A 23,523-nucleotide genomic window follows, 5' to 3' on the forward strand; every position below is an offset into this window, starting at 1 on the left:
ATTCTTCCACTGAAAAAGAATTATGGCACATTTTGTTGGAAAAAACCACAAGGATGTAAAGTCCAGTTGTTGGCAATTTGATTTGCTCACGTAGGATTTTGGCAAGAAAATTCCTTCTTGTTTACATGGTATACATAACCATCCAGGGTAGAAATGATGATTGCTGATACCAGCTACACTTTGCATGTGAACTTTAAACGTAACAAGGAATGGAAACACCGGGGAGAGATTTCAGGTATTTCAGATAAGGTTTAACTTTTGGAAATATTGCTCATTTTCCAGTGAATAGACATCTTTTTTTGTTTGTTTGACTAGAGATCACTGATCAATGCTATATAAATGATTCGTTCCACTACAATTGAAACAGTAGATTCCTGGATTCCAAGGCCAGAAAGGACCATTGTGATGATCTAGTCTGACCGCCTGTATAACATAGGCCATAGAACTTCCCCAAAAATAATTCCTGGAGCACATATTTTAGAAAAAAACACATCCAACCTGAATATAAAAATTGCCAGTGATGGAGAATCCACTACAACCTTAGTAAAATGTTCCAAGGGTTAATTACTTTTATCATGAAGAATGAACTATATTTCCAGTCTGAATTTGTCTAGCTTCAGTTCCAAAATATATTTGCAAGTCCATTGCCTTAACCACTCAGCCACCTCACTGGAGGTGTTTGCTAGGGAAGCAATGTGCCCAATGTGGGGCACAAACCCTCAGGTCCAAGATTAAGAGTTTCACGTTCTACTGCCTGAGTTACTTACACTCACTCATGCTTACTCTCTCTCTTTCTCTCTACATGGTAAATGGGACAATCTTGATAAAATACAAAGAAGAAATGCATCATAGGGGAAAGGAGCACCAAAACCAATATGCACAAATCCCCTCTGCAGATGAGCAATCCTTTACATACAAATATACATTGTTCAGGACATTGTGATTATCATCCCTTTTTCTGTTAAAAAGATCAATAAACTGCAGCAAAGAGCTTTCCATTTCTTTCTAATGTAGCAACACTTCGTCCGTATGGACTATGAGCTTTGTAATTATCTGAGATTCTGCCATTATTGTTTTCTAGTTAACAAAAAATCAATGCCAGTGTCCACCTGATTTTCAAGCTGCATCCTACATCCTTAATATCTCCAGTGATTGGCAGGTTCAGAGACAGTAGCTACAGTTTTGTTCCAGAAAAAAAAATGAAACCTATCTGGAGGATTAGTGCTACATGTAATAGTACTAACTGCACATAAAATACCACACACATTGTGAACAATACAAATGGCCTTTAAGTGCAATAGGCTAGCTTCATTAGATTAATGAGCCAATGACTCCCAACTCTGATGCCTCTTCTAATTATGCATGATGCACCATTTCCTTCAAAAAAAAGACATCTAATTAATTAGGTACAAAATGTCATCTATAGGTCATTGACAGCAAGGAAGATCACCACTGCTTCAGTCAAGTCCTCAGGCAAATGTATTACTCCTGTGGGATACCCACCAAATGTCATTATTGAATCAAAAAGAGCTTCTGCAGCAGAAAGATTACAGAAAGGAGAAAAAAAAATCACAAATCTCTCCCCACTGCCCCAGCTCATACAGTGTTATCTGTCTGACCTTAAGTAGGTAAACACAGCTCTCCTGAGATGTCACAGATTAAAGATTTCCTTTTAGTTACATAAAATAAAAAAGATGTTGCAAAGCCCCAAGCATTCTGTAAAGCACATACACAGTGATGTTAAACATTCCTGCACTGAACCATCCTAAAAGGAATACAGTGCTCCTTTAGTAGAAAGCTCTCTGGTCTAGTGTACTCCATCTTAAAACTCCATGATGTTACAGGGCTCAAGTTACAGCTTCCAACTCCCTGCTAGAAAGTTCCCCATTCCAGCAGAATTTTAGAGCTCCATTAAAATCCTCTGAAACATTGTGAGAGTATAGTAGTATGAGTCCAGCTAAAGGCCTCATCCAGCTTCTATGAACTTGAACGCTTTCATTTGGTATTTAGGGAGCTTTTTATGAATCCGTCACTATGTATTTATACAACGCAAGGCTCGCACAAAAGCTGCTTAAAGTGAGCATACATTTTTATGATGTGCAAACTAAAAAAAAAATTATATCAACTTCTCACTCTACAAAACTCAGAAGAGTTCAAGGAGAAAGTATTGCATGCTACCAATTGCTAGCTCTAATTTACAAGGAGCTAAGAAAAAATCCTCAGTGTTTAACCAAAATGTGGTTTAGTCTCTTTTTATATATTTACAGATATGAATTAGCTCATAGAACCAGCATACCATATAACCACTGGGTAAAGCTAGTAGGGCTGTAGTACTTTCCCCAAAGCTATTTTTTTAGAGCTGGCTTAAAACCAGCATTTACATCCCACTTGAAAATCTGAGATTACAATATTTGGGTTTGTCCCAAATTGAGACAGTCAAAAATTGCAGAATTTATCACAAAATCGAATATTCAGAAATATTTTGCTTCAAACATATTAAAATGTTTTATGTCTGCTTTATTGTTTCAACTATTTCTATTGTATTCAATTACATAAAAGCTGAAACAACAAAGTTGACATGAAGTTTTGATAATTTCGCATTTAAAGTGTTAATGAAATTGATACATTTATAGCTGTCCTCCCAAGTTCTACTGCAGTGGGGAACTTTCACTGACCATAGTTGAAATTCATCCACACTGTTTTCTGTACAGAATCTCTTATTCACTGAATCCCTAATGTATGCAAGGAGTTTGGCACATAAAAGCAATGCCCTCAAATCAAAACTTGTTGGGCAACACCTCTGGCTTGTAGGAGATGTTGGGGTAGTTTTCTGATTTCTTTCCAACCTTGAGAGAAAGCCAGTTGCTCTTTTTAGCAGGTGACATTGAGAGGCATCATGCTTCCCCCTCATAGAATTATAGAATATCAGGGTTGGAAGGGACCTCAGGAGGTCATCTAGTCCAACCCCCTCCTCAAAGCAGGACCAATCCCCAACTAAATCATCCCAGCCAGGGCTTGTCAAATCTGACCTTAAAAACTTCTAAGGAAGGAGATTCCACCACCTCCCTAGGTAACACATTCCAGTGTTTTACCACCTTCCTAGTGAAAAAGTTTTTCCTAATATCCAACCTAAACCTCCCCCACTGCAACTTGAGACCATTACTCCTTGTTCTGTCATCAGCTACCACTGAGAACAGTCTAGATCCATCCTCTTTGAAACCTCCTTTCAAGTAGTTGAAGCAGCTATCAACCCCCCCCCCATTTTTCTCTTCCACAGACTAAACAATCCCACTTCCCTCAGCCTCTCCTCATAATTCGTGTGTTCCAGTCCACAGAGACAGTTATCTCGTCATAGAAGGCAATTAGATTAGTCAGGCATGACTTGCCCTTGGTGAATCCATGCTGACTGTTCCTGATCACTTTTCTCTCCTCTAGGTGCTTCAGAATTGATTCCTTGAGGACCTGCTCCATGATATTTCCAGGGACTGAGGTGAAGCTGACTGGCCTGTAGTTCCCCGGATCCTCCTTCTTCCCTTTTTTAAAGATGGGCTCTACATTAGCCTTTTTCCAGTTGTCCGGGACTTCCCCCGAGTGCCATGAGTTTTCAGAGATAATGGCCAATGGCTCTGCAATCACATCCACCAACTCCTTTAGCACTCTTGGATGCAGCGCATCCGGCCCCATGGACTTGTGCTCGTTCGGCTTTTCTAAATAGTCCCGAACCACTTCTTTCTCCACAGAGGGCTGGGCACCTCCTCCCTATGCTGTGCTGCCCAGTACAGTAGTCTCGGAGCTGACCTTGTTCATGAAGACAAAGGCAAAAAAATCATTGAGTACATTAGCTTTTCCACATCCTCTGTCACTAGGTTGCCTCCCTCATTGAGTAAGGGGCCCACACTGTCCTTGACTTTCTTCTTGTTGCTAACATACCTGAAGAAACCCTTCTTGTTACTCCTAACATCTCTTGCTAGCTGCAACTCCAGGCGTAATTTGGCCTTCCTGATTTCATTCCTGCATGCCCGAGCAATATTTTTATAATCTTTCCTGGTCATTTGTCCAATCTTCCACTTCTTGTAAGCTTCTTTTTTGTGTTTAAGATCAGCAAGGATTTCACTGTTAAGCCAAGCTGGTTGCCTGCCATATTTACTATTCTTTCTACGCATCAGGATGGTTTGTCCCTGTATCCTCAATAAGGATTCTTTAAAATACAGCTAGCTCTCCTGGACTCCTTTCCCCCTCATGGGAATTTCAAAAGTACTGGTCACCATACTGATCTGCCTCTTCAACGGTGCCTGTGTCAGACATTAGACATCGATTTTTGCACTATTAGGAAAGTGATGGCACAAATAGAGTTTTGGTCATATGACTAATTTTTAATCAAAAAATTAAAAGTTAAAGCCTCTATTCTCAGCTGTATTTGGACAGCTTTGCACTGTATCCCCACTGCACAGTGGCCCTAAAGCCAACCACAGGAGGGTCACAACAACGTGTTAGGATCTATAGGTGGTGTAGAGATTCTGTAGAAGTTCTTATGCCAACCGCCTTTCTGCAGCTGGTGCATGAGAAGTGGCCAGGGTATTGTAGTTCCCCAGCCATCCCTAAGCACCATAACAGACCCTTCTGTTCATTGGCAACCAGCAAAAATGAGAGAAACCCGGAGGCTACTCTAACATGCACAAGGGGACCAAATCAATGCCTGGGATAGAAGAAGTACAAAGGGCACCTTTACACTCCTCCTGTGCTACACTAAGAACTGGGCCCTATATGAGAATTCATCAAGACAAATGAGAGTTTTTCAAACCTTCAGTTGAATACCTTGAGCATGTAATTGATGCTGGGGCTTAAGGAAATCACCAGAGAAAGAGAAGATGGTTCTTCAAATGCCACTGCTAGAGAATGTGTCACAGTTGTCAGAGTAGCAGCTGTGTTAGTCTGTATCCACAAAAAGAAAAGGAGGACTTGTGGCACCTTAGAGACTAACAAATTTATTTGAGCATAAGCTTTCATAAGCTACTGCTCACTTCATCGGATGCATTCAGTGGAAAATACAGTGGGGAGATTTATATACATAGAGAACATGAAACACTGGGTGTTACCATACACACTGTAATCAGAGTGATCACTTAAGGTGAGCTATTGCCAGCAGGAGAGCGGGGGCTGGGGGGGGGGGGGGGGGGCTTTTGTAGTGATAATCAAGGTGGGCCATTTCCAGCAGTTGACAAGAACGTCTGAGGAACAGTCGGGGGGCGGGGGGCGGGGAATAAACATGGGGAAATAGTTTTACTTTGTGTAATGAAAATAACACAGTTGTGTTATTCTTAGGACTGTTTAACTACTATGGTAAACTTCTGCCTAATCTAGTGACAGTATTGTCACCTTTCTATGAACTGTTACAAGTGAAGAAAAAATGGAAATGGCCTAAAGAATGTGAGGGTGCATTTAAGTTTGCAAAAAAACTGTTGACAGCAGCTGAAATTCTTATGTACGTTGATACCTCACTATCACTGTGATTAGCTTGCAATTTTTCACGATGTGGAGTGGGTGCAATTGCCTTTGATGGACAAACATTCACCACTCATAAGAAGAACTATATGCAAATAGAGCAAATTAAGCATTATCTTCAGAATTCGGAAGTTACCTACCCGCACCCGTAGTTCCAGTGCCTATGAGTCCAGGGATATTCTAGTACGACTTTCTGTTCCTCTGATTGAACCTCCTTCCATTACAACTTCTAATTTTGATAACTTGGTGGAAGAACCTTTGTATCAGAGCCAGTTGATTCATTACCACAGACTGCTACCATGTTCAGGACATGGCCCCATCACCATCACTTTGTTATCCCAAGAGAGTGTGAAAACTAGTGATGTGCCTGAATTTATTAATAATTTAGTGAGTTGCTATTCAGGGCAGTATAATGCCTTGCAATTTAAGAGTTTGTGGTAGTCCACCCACAACTTTTTAGGTCAGACAGTGGTTTTTGGTATTGTTGTAAACAATAATATATATTTAGGAATTTTTTTTAAACCAGAGTGGAGGAATGTAATGTAGTACCTCTTCAAATGTTTGAGTGCTCTGCATTCTCCTGTCCCCAGTGAAAAACCTCACTTTGTTTTTTGTTTCAGTTTTGCTGCCAGAACAATAAAGTCTCCACATCAGATAGCTCTGTTTCTATCAGCAATCTCTGTGACTGTCTAGCTTCATTTCCACTGGAAATACACATATAACAGAAATGTTACTTCCTGTCTCCCTCCTCCTATTGTCTTCTCTGTCCCAATTCTATATACTCTAACCAATCCAAGTACAGATCTTCAGCATTTTCCTTCAACCCTGACCCCTACCACCCTCATTTCAGGGGGGAATGGTACTTTAAAAGGCAAGGAAGTGGGATATAGAGTAGTAAAAACTAGGGGTGGAGGATAGAGGGTACCTTGACCTGCTATCCCATGTTAAAACTACAAACTGCTCTTTTCTCCACGAGGATTTCAACTTGTGTGCTATTCTCTGTATGTTCTTATACCACACTCATCACTCTAGCATCTGCGTGCCTGTTAGCTAACGAGGTATGAACACCCTTTTTTTTTTTGTCTTAGTGAAGGTAAGACTATAGTCTTTTGAGGAAGCCCTGAAGATGAGAACTGTGCGGGGGGAGGGGGAAGAGGCATGTAAGAAGGCTTTCCACCATGCATTTTAGATTTTCTATGTAGACCTTACCAATATTTTTCAACAAAAGCATTTTTGGTGAAAGATGTCAACCAAAATGTTATGTGCATTTGTGCTATTTCTGTTGAATTCACCAAATTGTTTTGTCTGAGGGGAAAAAAAAACAAATTAGAAAATGTCAAAATTTGTTATTTGTTTAGGAATGTCCTTCAAATTTATTAAATAAATAAATAAAAACCTTTAAAAAGCTCAAAATTTAAACAAAACATTTTGTTTTGGGTTGAGCTAAGGGTGTTCTTTGGCCTAATCTTTAAAAAAAATCATTTTTTTGTTAATTTTTTTGTAAATACCATCCGATAAACATGACATCAAAGGCTTCTATGATGTGGTCAAAGTTGCATACAGATCTCCCCAATCTGCCTTGACAGTGCTAACAAGTACTGATGGTGAATGTCTAATCGTAGATTGCACTGCCATTCGCCAATTGTGTCATGAACATTTTAGTGAACTACTGAATTATCTACTGTTTCTGATGAGTCGCTCAATAATGTCCATAAATTGGCCACATCTAATGCCCTTGCTGATCCCTCCCTCCCCCATGAGCCAAGGTTTTGAAGGCTATTCAAGTCATGAAAAATAACAAATTTCCTTGTCCAATGCCATTCCAGCTGAAGTTTTCAAACATGGGAGGAAATCTCATTTACAGGCTTTTTGAATTTTTCTTACATGTCTGTCTTCAAGAAATCATACTGCAACAACTAAAAGTTGCCATCACTATCTATAAGCATAAAGGTTCAAAGAGCAACTGTTATCATTTGTGCTCTGTAACTGGCAAGATTCTTTCATGCATTCCCCTGAACTGAGTCCTGATCCAAATCACTGGCAACATTCTATCTGAGTCACAATACGGCTTTCTTGCTCAGCACTGTAGACATTGATTTTATTCATTTGACAATTACAGGGAAAATATCATCCTAGCTAGCTAGAAAATATCACCTAATTTTTTATATCCTGTTTCTCAATCTAACCACAGCATTCAACACGATCAGATGCACTGCCTTCTGGAAACTGCTTGGTAAATTTGGATGTCCATAAAAAATGTCTTAATATTGTTCTGCAATTCCAGGAAGACATGGCTGGAAGAGTTAGTGTTGATGGTGATCTAAGACATCCATTTCCAATCACAAATGGGGTAAACCAAGGATGTGTCCTCACTCCCAGATTTTTGGGTCTATTCTTTGATGAAAAGATAGAGAAACCCTTCAGAGCTCTTCAAATGGTGTCTTTATACACTTTTGCACCTGTAAGCTCTTCAGTTTTTCCTTTCAAAACCAAGGTGATAGAAGCATTGATGCAGGAACTGCACTATGCTGATGATTGTGCCCGGATGGCACACTCAGAAGCAGCACTACAAGATCTTGCAAAGAAGCTTTGCTGCAGATGCTTGTAACCTTGGCCTCACTCTCAACCAAACAACAACTGAGGTTATATACCAAACAGCTCCTCAGCAAGCTTACTAAGACTCATCAATAAGCTTGGAAGGTACCATACTCCGAGCCATCAAACAAGTTACTTATCATAGCGGCATCTTGAGCAACCAAGTGACAATCATCCACACCACAAAATGGATGTGCAAATTAAGAATTAAGCCAACACCACATATCTGGAAGCTACATGGAGTCTAGCTACAGACAAAAATCAAAGTCCACAATGCTGTTGTCCTCACCACATCACTCTATGGGTATGAAACATGGACCTGTTATTAACAGCACATTAAAAAGCTTGACAGTTTCCATTTGTGACACTGATGATGATTGCTGGGCATCAAATGGCAGGACAGGGTTTCCAACACAGAAGTCCTGGTGAACGCTGGTTCATTTGGCATGGACACTTATTTGATCTGTGCCCAAATGAGATGGACTGGCTATGTAATTCATGGCCTTATATGCCTGAGGCCTGTTTGTCAAAGCAAGTCTTATATTCTGAATTAAGCTCCAGCCATCATTAGGAGGGGAGCTGTAATGCTTCAAAGACACACTGAAACACAATCTGTGCAAAAGGAACATTTCTGACTCTAGCCTTGAGTGACTGGCAATTGATCACATTGGATGATGCCATGCCATAAGGGTGGGTTTCCATATCTTTGAGAAGAATTGCATTGATCAGCCGTGCACTGTGGAAGCACAGTGCCAGGCATGAAAACAATATGCACCTCAACCAACAACTGGGCAAATGGCTATGTGGCTAATGCAGTTAACATTGTTCTTCCCAAATTGGTCTATGGAGTCATGTACAGACCCTATAATACAAACTGTGATGGTCATTGTCATCCCCAAAATCAATGCATCTAGCATCATAGTGATAGTGTTAGGCAATGCCACTTTGAGAGGAGATGTAAAACTGACATTTGGTCATTAAACATTTCATGGCACATTTTACAAGAACAGGAGTGTTAATCCCACACTCCTTGTTAAATTCCAGTTTGGTTGATGACATTCTGCCTGAATTCCTCACGTATTTCCAGCTGAAATATTCATCACTTCTTGTCAATAGCTCTGTAAGTATGGTGGGTTTTGCTGTGCACTGTTACAGCTATTGTATTCCATAACAGAAATGGCTGCATTTTAATGGTAAGTGAAATGATTCCTGGGTATGTAGTTAAAGCACCGTGGGTTTCTTCTTGATAACAGATATTAGGCAAATGCTAAATATTGTAAGGAGAATCTCAATATAGGGACGTATGAATGGCCTTACTGATTAGACCAGTTCTCCATCTAGTCTAGTATTCTGCCATTGACAATGGCCTGGCCAGTACCAAACGCTTCATGGGAAGGTAGAAGAAACTCTGCACTAAACAGTTATGGGATAATCTGTCCCAAAAGAAAATTTCCTCCTACAGCCCAATAGTTGTCTTAAGACCTAAATCATGAGAATCTATTTCAAAATTCTTGGATTTTTTATTATATTTCTGGATATTCTTCTTATTCATATAAATGTCTAATTCCTTTATTGAAATTACAGTAGTTTGCACATCTGCAGCACCATTCACCAAAGCAACTCCCAGTCCCTACCAGAGCTCATAATAGAACCCAAGGATCATTCTCTAACCACTAGGCCTTCCTGCCCTCCCAAATGAGTTTTCATGGTACCCTAACACTCTGCACTTCTTTCATCTACATTCAGCAGCATGCAGCCCTGCACCCTTAGTACCTTGTGTGAATGAGTAACTAAAATTTGTGCTTTGAGCTTCAAATTATTTAGGGGAACTTGAGTTTCTGCTTCACTCTCCCCCCCTTGGCTTGTTTCATGTTTTTGGTATCACAAGCTGATTTTCTGCTGTTTTTCTTCTCCCCTCCCCTATTCTCATTATCTCTCTCAATCCCCCACTCACTAAATGTAATTCTTGAAGAAATCCATTTGTCTCAGAGTGCACATACATTAGTGTACATTCCAGCAGCTCCATTAGCTCCAGCATTTAGCAAAAGCTTGTTTCTGCCTCCAGCTGGGAGTAGGTGGGGCTTGAGGTGGAAAATAGTCCAATATCCACTACTTTTTATAGCCTTACACTTCATTGGTGAACTAATAGGCACATTCAGACTATCAGAAGACAGCCTATCAGGTAGAAAAGCAGATGGCTGAGGAGTTTCACGGGCCTTGTTTGTCATGGTCCACAACTCTGACATAAAATTCAGTGTGCCTCTCTTTATAAAAAGGGAGATCAAAGCTGATAGTTGGCGATGTATGGGTTATAGTAAGCCACATCCTTTCTTAGGACCAATGTTTGTGGAGTGGGGCCACACCACAGTAATTGTCCCCTGGAGCAATCTGACTGACTCATCTGGAGCTCAAGTGTAGGAACACTGCCCTCCTCTTCCAAGATGTTGCATATGCTGTCCATGCTCTGCCTCAGCTCAGCAATATTTATAGAGTGTCATGTGTACAGCCTGTGACTCTATACAGAGCACTTATAAAGCACATTACATGTTCAAAGCAATGTACAAACATTAACTAACTAATCATTACAACATCCCTATTTGATGAGGAGCAACACCCTTCATCACATTCCTATGAGGAAGGTACATAAGCATTATCCACAGATAGGGAAAGTGAGGCAGACAGTTGACATGATTTGTCCTAGGCTATACAATGAGTCACAGCTGGGATGAGGACTCAAGACATCTATCTGTATATATCCAGTTTTTACTGTGGCCGACTCCAACCCATAGCTGGAACAAGGGTAAGAATCTGTTCTCTCTCCCCTCCACAGTGCTAACAGAGCCTGGCCCTATATCTTTGTTTCTCTATAATCTAAAGTAAAGGTCCTGATTCTAGACATGATCTGAGGTGCAGCTGATCTCTTTGACATTCCCTTTGAATGGACTATTTTTATAAGAGGCATTGATTGAGTCCAAGTGAGATCAGTGAATCAGCTGTAAAAACTGCACTTCATATTTTGTAATCTTTAAAATGAATGCACTGACAAATTTTGGGTTTAAAAGAAAGGAGTCAAAAATGATCTTGCATTTGTTTAGAATTGCACACAATGTGTAAGATAAAGCAATCAATACCTAATTACTAGTCTATCTCCAAGACCACAGCTTTCTCTATTTTAATGTCTAAGCTTTTCACTGAGATAAACCACCTACTGTGTGACCTGATGCATTTGTTTTGACAGCACTGGTTAAGGGGTCCTGCTTCAAACATGACAATAAATATATGGCTCCCCTCCCCTTCTTCAAATAAGTGAGAACCAGAAAAAGTTAGGTTGCAACTTCATTATTAAATACTAAACATAAGTAAGAAGAATCATTTTTATACTGGAATGTGGATGTACATTCAAAAACAAGAGGCGTTATGAACCAGATTTTGCTCTCAGCTACACCATCATACATCTGGAGCTCCATTGAAGGGAATGGAGTTAATCCATGTTCTTATCAGTGTAAATGAGAGCAGAATATGGCCCTCTGTATTAAATATACATAAGTTATATATGTGTATATTTTATATGCATTTGAAAACAAATACATCATGAGTGGTTATTGGCAGACCCTTTTATAAAGTCAAGTTCCTGACTGGTACCTTTTAAACTCAAATAGCACTAAATGTTTCACTCTGTTGAAAATGATATGCCTTCTTAATGGGCCTGATCTTTCAATGTACTGAGCAATTTCAATCCAAAGCTTGGGATAGAAGTTGCAATTTGCTGGGGGCCTAGGTATACAGGGAGAAGGAACTTAAATAAAATATTCAGGCAGGAACATTGACATGATGAGTGGAATGGCCAAATTCTATACATCCAAAATCTGTCTTAGGCTTTTATGCTGTACAGGCTCCGATCACCACAGTATCTAGATTGCACTTATACCTGATATACCAGATATTCAGTCTAATTTTGTATTATTATTTAACATTCATATTGCAGTTGTGTCTAGAAGACTCAGTCATATGCCAGGTCCCCATGGTGCTAGGCACTGTACAAATACATAATAAAAACCAGTCTCTGACACGGCTTCAAGTTCGGGGGGGGGGGGGGGGGGAGAAGGGAAGGGGTAGTGATAGGCTCTGTTGCATGTCATAGTTCTTTTTTTGGGGGGGTACTTTCTCTTGTTTATAACCTACTTTTCTTGTATATACTGTGTGAATTAAAAGATAGGGACATAGTTCAGGTAATGTATTAAAAGAATAACTACAATGAAAATGAAAGAGTGCATTTGACTGAGTTTTTTTTTAAGAAAGTCCACATTTTGTTCTGTTATGTGATGACTTTTGTATCACAAGGATATTGCCACACTATTCAGCTTCCCTGGTTTGGCCTAGACTACAAAGTTAGAAACATAAGCTGCCTTGCGCTGACCTAGTTGTTCATATGTCTTTACTTAAATTTGTCTCTCACCAATGTAACTGCCTCATTACACCAACATAATAACACCAGCTCCCCGAGTGGCATTGAGCCATGATTGATGTACAGAGGTCGACACAGGGCAAGTGTAGACACTGCATTTCCTATGTCGATCCTAACGGTCCTCCAGCAGTTGTAGCACGATTGACACAGACTGCTCTAGTACGAATTGTGAACTCCACTGTTCATCAAGCATGTAGATTGAAAGACCCCATCCCCATTTAAAGCAGCCACAAATTTTTGAAATACCTTTTCCTGGTTATCCAGCTTGATGAGCACACCTCTATCTGTTCTCCTTTGTTGTGCTCAATGCCCAGCTGATCATGCCAAATACATTCCTTCAGATGTACTCTGGCCTGGAGTTCACAGAAGATATTGGATCTGCTGGGCCTGTGGGAAGAAGAGGCACAGCTCCAAACCTACAATAGAAACATCAACATCTATGTGTAGGCTGCTTGGAGATGCAGAAGGAAGTATATGACAGGGAGCAGCATCAATTCATTGTTACAAGGAGGAGGGAGAAGAATTGTTCTTCTTAACCTCTGAGGATAGGACAAGAAGCAATGGGCTTAAATTGTAGCAAGGGAGGTTTAGGTTGGACATTAGGAAAAAATTCCTAACTGTCAGGGTGGTTAAGTACTAGAATAAATTGTCTAGGGAGGTTGTAGAATCTCGATCATTGGAGATTTTTAAGAAGTTAGACAAACCACCACAAACACCTGTCAGGAATGGTCTAGCTAATACTTAGTCCTGCCATGAGTGCAGGAGACTGGACTAGATGACCTCTCAAGGTCCCTTCTACTCCTATGATTCTCTGATTCTATGAAAGACAAGAAACTGTGGCAGCATACCAGCAGGTCAGGGAAGCCAACACTCAGTCTGGTTCCAAACTGCATACTGGCTGCTTTTTCAAATAGCTGCATGTCATATGTGGTAGAGACTCCACCACCATCTGACTCACCACCATGGATAACTGCAAGGAGCCGGAGTCACAGGACCCTGCTGTGAACAGTAAGGAGGAGGAGGTGCATAAGGAAGAGAAGAAGCAGTATAGTGACAGGCAACCGGGAAAGGGTCCAGCTGAGCCACAAGCCAGGAACCGTTTTTATCTCCACCGCAGTCCAGCCAATATTTGTTGCCAAGCATGCCGAGCCCAAAACAGGGGAAAAAACCTTGGGTAAGTGTGTAAATAAATTACAATGATGGCACCCCCAACTAAGCAGGACACAGTGATTGACTTTTCATTAATTTACTTGTACTACAAAAGGTAGTGGTACAACAAAGAAAGAGTTGCTATCTGCTTTTCATTCCTGTCTACAATTAGGCAGAGGGGGGCATGCAGAGCAATTTGTTTATGTACAGAGAGATGTCCCTTGAATCCTCCTGGGAGATTTCAATGAAACGTCTATGCAATCTTCTCCCAAATGTTTCCAGAGATGGCAGCCTTATTTCTTCCTCTGTGGTAGGACACTTTCCCACACCATTCGACAATACATTTGATACCATTGATACCATTTGATACCATTGAAACCATTGCCTTAAACAGGTTAGTGGCATACAGGCCTGGGCAGCTTCAGGACACCTGCAGCTGCTGTGTTCTCTCTGCCTTTGTTACCCTTAGGAGAACTTTTGCAAGCTAAAGGCCATATTTCTGGATCTGTTTGCCAAGCTTGCCACAGGCATCCAATGCAGGGACACCAAACTAAGAGGTGCACTGACAGTACAGAAGCAAGTGGTAATCATGCTGTGGAAACGTGCACTACCAGATTGCTACCAGGCAGTGAGAAATCATTCTGGAGTAGGAAAATTCACTGTGGGTGCTGTTGTCATGCAAGTGCACAGGGTCATTAATTATCTCCTGTAATGCGGTACAGTGACTCTCAGCATTGTGCAGGACATAGTGGATGGCTTTGCAGCTGTGGAGTTCCTGAACTGCAGTGGAGCAGTAGATGTCACACACATCACTATTTTGTCCTCAGAGTGCCGTGCCACAGTGTACATAAACAGAAAGGGCTAATTTGCCATGATTGTGCAAGCTCTGGTGGATCACCAGGGACGCTTTACTGACGTCATCATTAGCTGGTTTGGGAAGGTGCATGATGCATCTTTAACAACACAAGACTGTTCAGAAAGCTACAAGAAGGGACCTTCTTTCCTGACTAGTGGATTACTATAGGTGATACTGAAATGCCTGAACCTGGGTAACCAGCCTAGCCCTTACTCCCCTGGCTCATGAAGCCATACAGTGGCCACCTTGACTCAACTACAGACTCAGCACGGGCAGACTGACAGTTGAATGTTCTTTTGGTAGATTGGCAGGGCACTGGCATTGTTTACTCACCAGATTGGATCTCAGCGGAAAAAAATCTCAGTGGTTATAGGTTCCTGTTGTGTCCTGAATAATATTTGTGAAGCAAATGAGGAAAACTTGCTGCAGAGAAAGAGGCAGAGCAGCTGTCTACTGAGTTTGAACAGTCAGACAAACAGGAGCTATCAAACAAGCTGAATGAGGAGCTATGGGGCTTAGGGAGACTTTGAAAGAGCAATTTAACAGCAAGCCACAGTAATGTTTTGAGGTGTATTGTGCTCAGCCTGGCGCTGCAGTTTGGGGTCCTCTAAGGAATTGTGTGGTGCTTGCTGCACATCTGTGCAAGTATTACTGACAGTGAAGCCAATAGTGTTCGGGTGTTTGCTGTACGTTATTGATGACTGCCCTGTTTGTCACTAATCCTATGGTTGTGAGTGTACAAGACCATACTTTTGTTGCCAGCAGGCATTATACACCATATGTTCTCAACTAATAAAGATGAATAATTTTCAAAACAAAAGAGTTTTATTCACTTACAAAAACACTTCCAAACAAAAACTATGAAGAACTTTAAAGTAAATACATTTTAACTTAAAAAAAATAGGAACCTTAATAAATATGCAAGAGGAAGGAACACTGACGTCCTAGTGTAGCTATACATACATCAGCCATGGCTGTCACAGGTCAGTGTATCCATAGTTTTTTCTGGTGTGAAGTGCAAAGGGTAGGCATGTGGGCCCTTAGGCCTTGTGGAATGCTAAAGGGGTGTGTAGGGAGGTGCTTTGCTGCAGTTCTCAACCTACTGCAATGGCAGTCAAGCCTGGGATTGTTGAACCTGGATGTCCACAGGAGTCTGCAGCATCTGAGTTTGCTGAGGGAGAAGCTCCATTATATCCTGGTCCTTTTCTTGGGCCTCTCTCCTGTTTGCACTTACAAAAGGTCTGCAGTCACTGCTTGTTATCCCAAACCTTCATTACTATGCAATCCCACAAATCAGTTCTTGTTTGTCAGGCTCAAAAGTGGTGATCCACTGTCTGCAGCTTCTTCATGAATGCCAGCAACAATTGGTTTTCCCTATGTTCCAGAGCAAATTGGCCACCTTGAAATCATCATATTCCCCACAGGTTTTCTTGCAGGTCTGCAAATACCAGAGGATCATGCATCCTTTGCTTGCAACACTCAGGACAACAGTGCAGAGCTGTGTAGGCTTCATGCTCTGTCAGAGAGGTAGACAGCAACAAGTCCCAAATGGGTTCATGGGAAATTGAAAATATGTGCAAAAATTATGGGATAGAGGTGATATTATGGGATGGAGAATACTGAGTTATGGAAAGTTGACCGCTTGCTCCCAGTCACCCCATGCAACTCAATTCTGCCCCACCATGCATTGCCAAAACTATCCAAAAGACAATGCCCTGAGTGGTGGCAGGAGGTACACTGGGGTACCTACCCAAGGTGCACTGCACTGTGCATTGACACAAGCACCTCTGGTGAATATGAGCAGTGCTGATATAAGCAGCCAAATATGCACGTGCACAAATGACATACTATCTGCAGCAGCTGTATGCTACTGTAACTTGAGTTGGCAAAACTTTGCAATGTAGCCATGGCCTCTGAAATGTAATATGTTTGTTAGTAAATATTTTAGCAACAAGCTCAAAGTGACTTCACAATTTTATTGTCTCTTTAAAGTCACCTACAAAATTTTCATAATGAACTTGAATTTGTTTGGGTTCTTTTTTACCTTCTAGAACATCTTTTGAAACCATACCTTTGTCTCTTCTTCTCACAACAGTCTCCTCTACTGAGCAGTATCATATCCCCAGAGCATTTAATAAACTGAAATCCCTGTGTGACGCTGTAAAAAAAGAAAGATGACAGTGTTTACACTAATGTATCACCACTGTTTTACAGTTGAGACAGAGCTTATACAAAGTATGCCTTGTTAGATATCATTGAAAAAGTTATCTGCTAAGAATTATTATCCTGTTTAGATGTGTGTATTTGTGTATGGAGATATGAAACTCTGATGTATGCTTGTTACTAAACACTGTGTTTGTGGGTAACACCCACAAGACAGATTTACATCAAGACTAGCCAGCCATGTGCTGACAGGCCATTAAGGAGAATCAACACTTCCAATGGGTCTCTCTGGAGGACACCTCAGACACCATATGTACAATGGAGGCCCAGTGACACAGCAGCACGTAGATCCTTGACTTCAGGTTTGAGACAGTAACTTCCCATACATATGAACTGGGGGTACACATTGGAGACTGTACCACCACATCCTTGCCTCTTTCCTGCTCCACATCTCTAGACTGTGATTTCTAACAAAGGGAGCTTTGAACAATGGATTGAGGGCCCCATTATTTGGGATGAACCAGAGAGGCAGATTTAACATCACTGCTATTATCCTGCTATTATCCTGATCTACAGACTCTGAAATCAATGGTAATGTATATGTTTCACTTTAACATGCATCCGATGAAGTGAGCTGTAGCTCACGAAAGCTTATGCTCAAATAAATTTGTTAGTCTCTAAGGTACCACAAGTACTTCTTTTCTTTTTGCAGATACAGATGAACACGGCTGCTACTCTTTAACCTCTTAATAACTCTTCTTTTTTATATTAATAAAACTCTGGTTTACTGAAGGATTGGCATAATGTCTGGGTGAGAGCCTGAAGTGTATTTTGACCTGGGGTGAGTGTCTGGTTCTTTGAAACTGGAAGAACCTAATAAATGTGATTTCTGGTTTTTATTATCATTTTACGCAAAAGTCTGGTTTGTCCAGATGGTGCATGAGGGGCTAGTGGGCCTGAAGGGGACTGTCTCTGATTTCATAATGTAACCCTTCTGCCAGGTGGAGCTGGTAGCAACAAGGGCTGGGTTCAGTATCTAGGGTTCCTTTTCAACAATACAACATGAAACCGGCTCGAGCCCCCACCCAGTGACCTGGGACAATTACACACAACCCCCTGGGTGCCACTAAGAGGCAATAGGTCCCCCCTCACAAGAACAGGGTCTGAGCATAGCAAAACCTTTTAATAAAAGGAGGAAAGTAACTCAGGATTAATTTGGGAAAACACGGCATCTAGGGTTCATAAACATAAACCATGAGCAAAAGACCCACCCCCAAGTAAGGCAGTGTCCTTTCCCCCTCAGGTTCTTAAGTCCAGCAACACAAAAGTCCTTTTAATGTACCCGTACCCTTCTCTGTTCCACAAAGTAGCCCCAGAGTAGCCAGTGCAGCCCCAGAGTTCAGAGGTTCATCCACAGAGTTCACCTCCCACACTGGCTGGAGTGGGGGAGGTCAGGAGGTACCTTACACTCTCCGCTGCTTGGGCACTCACTCGTTGCCCCAATGGCTGATTGCTGTGCCTCTCTGTGGGCCTCTGCTCTGGCTCACTCCACCAGTTGCCCAGCTGGCCACTTGCCAAAATGTCTTTAGGGTCCCCCGACTTAACACAGCTCTCAGTGATTTCAGCTGTTAGTGGGGGAGCCTCACTGTTGGTGCACTCTGGGCAGTCTCTTGCAATAAAGACACTGTCCCAAAGTAGGTCTAATACTTAGATCTAGGTATTAGTGATTTCAGCTCTGCAGCATGTAACAAGACTCTCAATTGAGTCTAAATTAGCTCTTTTATTATACTGTGGAGAGAGGAAGGGTCAAATTGTGTCTGTGATCCTTAAACAAGGCCCACACCACCAGGTACAAATACTTGTCCTCACCTTCTCTCAACTCATTGGGCTTTGGAACCCATGTCTCCTGCCTAGTGACTGCAATTGAGTTGAGGGTGAGTCCTTCCATCAAGGTATGCCAGGTATATTTCTCCTTCCCTCGGTTCACACAACAAGGTGACTGGGGACCCAACACCAGCCACAAATGATCATTTGGCCAAGCAATCCCATCATGCTGATTACCTAGGCAGGGTGGGTTTGTCCATGCAAATGAGATCAGCTCCTGAAGTCCTTTTCCACAGCTCACCACTAGGTGTCAGGGGAGAGCTCATTCAGACTCTGCTTACAATAATAACTAGTATAGTATTTTGGAAACTCACTTCTGTTACTGGCTTGGTGAAGTCATATGATAGAGCACAGTACCAGTCTGGGGTATATTCCCTGTATTCTGGCAGTCTGATCTGAGATCAGTGCTCTTACCTGTGTCCCAAACTAGGCAGTGTGACACCAGTGAAAGGGGAAAAAAATCAGCAAGATGAAGTCTCGGCATAATTTAAGGGGTTATCCACACAAATAATTAGTTTTCAGCAAGCTGTGTTATGCTACAAATATATCCCACACGAAACTGCCTTGGATCAACCGTCCATGTGAAACCTGCTGACATGTGTTAACAGTTTGTTAGTGCACTTTGATCTAATGCTCTTTGAAACAGGACTTGCTCAAAATGCTCTAATGAGCTGTTAACACGTCAGCAGTGTCCACACAAACAATTAGTATGTGGCACACCAGGGAAGGGTAGATTTAAACCCCAGCTTGCCATGAACTAATTGTTCATGTAGACAAGCCCACTGTGTACATTTGTTTACCCAAACACCTGTCCTTGAATAGGGATGGGTAAACAACATGTAGGCCAATCCCTTCTTTCAGTATTCTCAGCACAACACCAACATTCCAAGGGAGCAACTCAGCCTCAAGAATTGAGTCTAATCACAGACCAACACAGAAAGTAAATTTTCCTGTAGTTCACCTGGCTCCCACTCCAGTCATCACTGCCTCCATGCAGAACCTTGCATAATTAAAAACTAACAACAACACAGCGTGTTTTCTCAAGACTGAACATTTGTTCCTACACTAAGAACTTGGAAGAGTATGCTCACTCACAGCCCCAGTAACACCTGCCATATCAATACATTCTATATCATGAAATGGGAAGGAAATAGCCAGGTTGCATTTGGGGACAAATCTGCAAATTCAAGAGAGTCACTTGTGAATGTAAAACTGCACATGTAATTGCCTGCCTATCTCTGCATGATGGATTATGGGCGCAAGTCACTTATTGGCAGCCTAAGTAACCATCCTGGAACGTTCTAAGGTAGTTTCAAAATGTTGTCTTTCAAGTTCTCTACTTTTTTTTTTTTTACTTACACCTATATGCAGTCTAAGTTTTATGTATTGAAAGTCAATATTAAATATAATTTTTGGGTCATAACACTCAAACGAAAGTTATATTGGCATGTACTCTTGAAACTAATGCTATAACCATGCTTGGTCTAATGTCAGCAGCAAGGTATACAATATTTTATATTGGATGTTAATCTGTATTTGACTCAGTATTTGTTTTAAGCTGGTATCTAGTTGAAAACCTTCCATTTCTGGAGGTAAGCCTTCTTATAGCCCCACATGCTGGAGACCTCCTGGGGAGATACATATGTGAAGAGTGTGGCAAAAGTAACATACCTTGTTTCTCTCCCTTCCTCTCCTGCTTCCAAGTTTAAAAAGAAATCTGCTAAAAAGTAAATAAGGTCACATTATTTTTTCAGTCTCCCCAGCAGATCTCCCAGTTGTGTTCTTGTGCCAGCCCCCAGTCTAGGAAACTTTGCTGGTATGGCTCCACTCCTCGGAGTGCAGGGAATAGGGTCAAGATGCCAGTGTGGAGGAATCCCCCTTTTGTTCTTCTAGGGGAAACACCATATATTCATAGATTCCAAGGCCAGAAGGGACCATTGTGATCATCTTGTCTAACCTTCTGTATAACACACTCCATAGAACTTCCCCCACGTAATTCCCAGAGCAGATCTTTCAGAAAACTATACATTTTTTTTTATTTCACAACATCCCTGGCAATGAGTTCCATAGGTTGACTGTGTGTTGTGTGAAAAAGTACTTCCTTTTGTTTATTTTAAACCTGCTGCCTATTAATTTCATTGGGTGACTACTGGTTCTTGTGTTATGTGAAGGAATAAATAATACTTCCTTATTCACTTTCTTGGTCCATATTTGTAACCCAGCATCATCCAAAATTGATCACATGGGCAACACAGCTCTGTCTTTTGGAACCTGACACAGAGTAGGTGTGTTAATGTAAATATAGTCTAGTCCTGAAGCCATTCATCCCCCACCCCCACCACACACACACACCTCATCACTAGCTGTCAAGGGAGAGCTCATTCAGACCTTGCTTACTTATGTGTCTGAGAAATATGTTCTTTACTATAGTTTCAACAAATTTGTGTGGCACTAGCCTGTAATTGCCAGGATTGCCTCTGAATCCTTTTAAAAAAAACTGTCATCCCGTTAGCTATCCTCCAGTCATCTAGTACAGAAGCTGATTTACATGGTAGGTTGCATACTACAATTAGCAGTTCTGCAATTTCATATTTGAGTATCTTCAGAAGTCTTGGGCGAATACTATCTGGTCTTGGTGATTTAGTACTATTTAATTTATCAATATGTTCCAAAACCTCCTCTACAGACATCTCAATTTGGGACAGTTCCTCAGATTTGTCACCTAAAAAGAATGGCTGAGGTGTGGGAATCTCTCCCACATTCTCTGCCCTGGAGATCAATGCAAAGAACTAATTTAGCTTTTCCACAATGTCCTTCTTTTCCTTGAGTGCTGCTTTAGTATCTTGATCATCCAATAGCCCCACTGATTTTTTGGCAGACTTTCCATCTCTTGACGTATTTAATTTTTTTTCTGTCACTCTATGGGTCTTTCACTAGTTGCTCTTCAATTTTTTTTTGGGGGGGGACTGCTTAAATTATACCTTTATACTTGACTTGCCAGAGTTTATTCTCCTCATTAGGGTTTGACTTCCAATTGTTAAAGTATGGCTTTTTGTCTCTTTTGCTCTGTTGTTAAGCCATGTTGACTTTTTTTTCCCTCTTATTATTTTTTTCCAGATTGTATATTTAATTTGAGACTCTATTATGGTTTTCTTTTTAAAGTTTCCATGCAGTTTGCAGGAATTTCACTCTCGTGACTGTTCCTTTTAATTTTCATTCAACTAGCTTTCTCATGTTTGTGTAGATCCCCTTTCTAAACTTAAATGCTATTGTGATGAGCTTCTTTAGTATTTTCACCCACAAGAATGTTAAATTTATTTATATTATGGTTGCTATTACTGAGCGGTTCAACTATATTCACCTCTTGGACCAGATCCTGTGTTCCACTTATGACTAAATCAAGAATTGCCTCACCACTTGTGAAGTGGCTGCTCCAGGAAGCAGTCATTAATGGTGTGTAGAAATTTTACCTCAGCATCCTGTCCTGAGGTGACATGTACCCAGTCAATCAGGGTTGACAATCAGTTGAAACCCCCCATTATTATTGAGTTTTCTATTATTATTGAGTTTTCTATTTTTATAGCCTCTAATAGGGATTGGCCTCTAATAGTTGCGATCGGACGAACCTGCAGACGCTGCAGATAAACAAACCGTCCTGGTCCGCCAGCAGCTTTCCCTGATGGGCCATGTGCCAAAGGTTTCTGATCCCTGCTCTACAATTTCCATGAGCATTTCACAATCACCATCACCATCCTGTTCAGGTGGTTGGTAGTATATTATTAAAGCATGATATATTCTATCTATTGAGATTCTATGGTACAGCTTGATTAATTTAATATTTTTATTATATTTGAGTATGTTTTCTTTCACTTATAGTGCAACTTCACCACCAGCATGACCTACTCTGTCATTCCTATATATTTTGTACCCTGGTTTTAGTGTGTCCCATTGACTGTCATCATCCCACCAAGTTTCTGTGATGCCTGTTATATCAGTATTCTCATTTCATACCAGACACTCAAGTTCACCCACAGTTGGACTTCTAGCATTTGTATAGAAGCACTTATAAAATTTGTCACTTTTTAAGCAGTCTGTTTTCATTGAACAGGGCTCTTTTTCATTTGACTGTTTCTCTTCAGTCACTACCTGTACTTTGTCAACTTCTATTCTCTCCTCTTTAGTAGGATATAGAGAATACCTGTCGTAAATCCTCCCATATGGAACGTCTCTGTCCAACCTATGTGTCCCTCTGCACCCCCAGCCCTTAGTTTAAAAACTCTGTGACCTTTTTAATTTTACATGCCAGCAATCTGCTTCTGTTTTCGGCTTAGGAGAAGCCCATCCTTCCTGTATGGGCTCCTCCTTTCCCAAAAGGTTTCCTAGTTTCTAATAAGTCTAAAACCCTTCTCCATACAGCATCATCTCATCTAACATTGAAGCCCTGCCATTCTGCCTGTTTAACTGGCCCTTCATGTGGAACTGCCCTGGATACCTACATGTACCCCAGCCATAAGATACTCCCCAGCAGTGCCCATAAGTCTATGTAGAGGTCTCAAGAGCTCTGCAACCTTTGCATTTGGCTAGCAATTCACCATCTGATTCTCCTGATCTTCATTTTGAAGCACTTGGAGGAGAGGAAGGTGATCAGAAACAGTCAACATGGATTCACCAAGGTAAAGTCATGCCTGACCAACCTGATTGCCTTCTATGATGAGATAACTGGTTCTGTGGATATGGGGAAAGCAGTGGATGTGATATATCTTGACTTTAGCAAAGCTTTTGATACAGTCTCCCACAGTATTCTTGCCAGCTAGTTAAAGTATGGATTGGATGAACGGACTATAAGGGGGATAAAAAGCTGGCTAGATTGTCGGGCTCAACAGGTAGTGATCAACGGCTCAATATCTAG

Source organism: Caretta caretta, chromosome 1 (assembly GCF_965140235.1).
Source record: "Caretta caretta isolate rCarCar2 chromosome 1, rCarCar1.hap1, whole genome shotgun sequence".
Lineage (NCBI taxonomy): Eukaryota > Metazoa > Chordata > Testudines > Cheloniidae > Caretta > Caretta caretta.